Below are 1278 nucleotides of genomic sequence, written 5' to 3' on the forward strand. Positions count from 1 at the left end.
TAGATTTTTTCTTGACTCGAGGTCGTCTGGATATCTCCCATCGATTTTCGTGTGTGGGGTCAGATTCTAGCATTAGTTCTTCCAATGCTTGAAGTGCTTCCTGTTCTAGATGAGTCGGAGTTTCAAGGTTAGAGGAGGGTTCCGTGGTGGGTTGGGATGTGAGGATAGGATTTTCGTTTGAGTTTGAATTACCATCGTTTGAGTTGCCATCATACATTTTGGTCAGTAGTAATTTGCGACAGAAGAGTCTGAGATCGCATTCCCCTTTGAAGCGTGAGAAGTGTGCTGTGGGGGAGTAAGATAGTCCTTTGCCCAATACTGATATTTGTTCCTGACTGAGTTGTTTAGAAGTCAGGTTGATAATTTTCAGCTCGTTGGTGTTTTTTAGACATCACCCTCTTGGATCACTTTCACCATAAATCCTTGAATACCTGATGGAGACCATGAGATACGATCATACCTATGCTGGATCGCCCAAACTCCGCCGATCTTGGAAGCTAAGCAGCAGTAGGGCCTGGTAAGTACTAGGATGGGAGACCTCCTAGGAACCCCAGGTGTCGTATCAAACATGTGTGTACAATAGATAACCAGGTACATAGTCCTCAACAATAAAATATTTTTATCACCACTGTCATCGTCACTTCTTTCATCACTATTACCGATAATATCCAGCATCACTTATTGTACCTGGACTAGCTTCATCTACTATCACGAATGTACCTTCACCAGGTATCACTACCTGTCCACTATAATCTTATCAGCACTGTGCACAACCACTACAAATAAATATACTCAATAACCCACGATTTATCACCTTAGTGAGGCATAATGCCACCACCCCTATCACAAATAGGAAGTGACACTCATTCGCTACTCACATACCTATATATATATATATATGATATTATTTTCTTATCAATAGGCAGAGAATATTACGGTCCATACTTTCTTTTCATAAATCTTTGTCTCAAACGTTTTTCTCAAACTACGTTCTGGACAACATAAGTTTTAGATACGTATTATCCCCAACCATTATATCAGGTTATGATCTCCATCTATAACTCCAATAATATCATCTATAGCTGAACTTTTTACCTCCTTGTAAATAAATTTTAAAAAAAGTACTTTTAAAAAAATTCCATAAACATACTATATCTCTCTCCACTTTAACACCAGGGACATTTTTATAGCTTTACCCAGAGATTGCAGTGCGCAAATTCAAGCATATCAGAAATTGACCTAATAACCTTGCAATAAATCCTCTAGTCATACACAGGT

At 38.8% G+C, this 1278-nt stretch overlaps 1 pseudogene; it reads left to right on the forward strand.

Moving 5' to 3' along the window:
• The first annotated feature begins 446 nt into the window (after nucleotides 1–446).
• On the forward strand, nucleotides 447–566 carry LOC146005935 (5S ribosomal RNA; annotated as a pseudogene).
• The last annotated feature ends 712 nt before the right edge of the window (nucleotides 567–1278 follow it).

Source organism: Crinia signifera, chromosome 5 (genome assembly GCF_055691185.1).
Source record: "Crinia signifera chromosome 5, ASM5569118v1, whole genome shotgun sequence".
NCBI classification, from domain to species: Eukaryota; Metazoa; Chordata; class Amphibia; order Anura; family Myobatrachidae; genus Crinia; species Crinia signifera.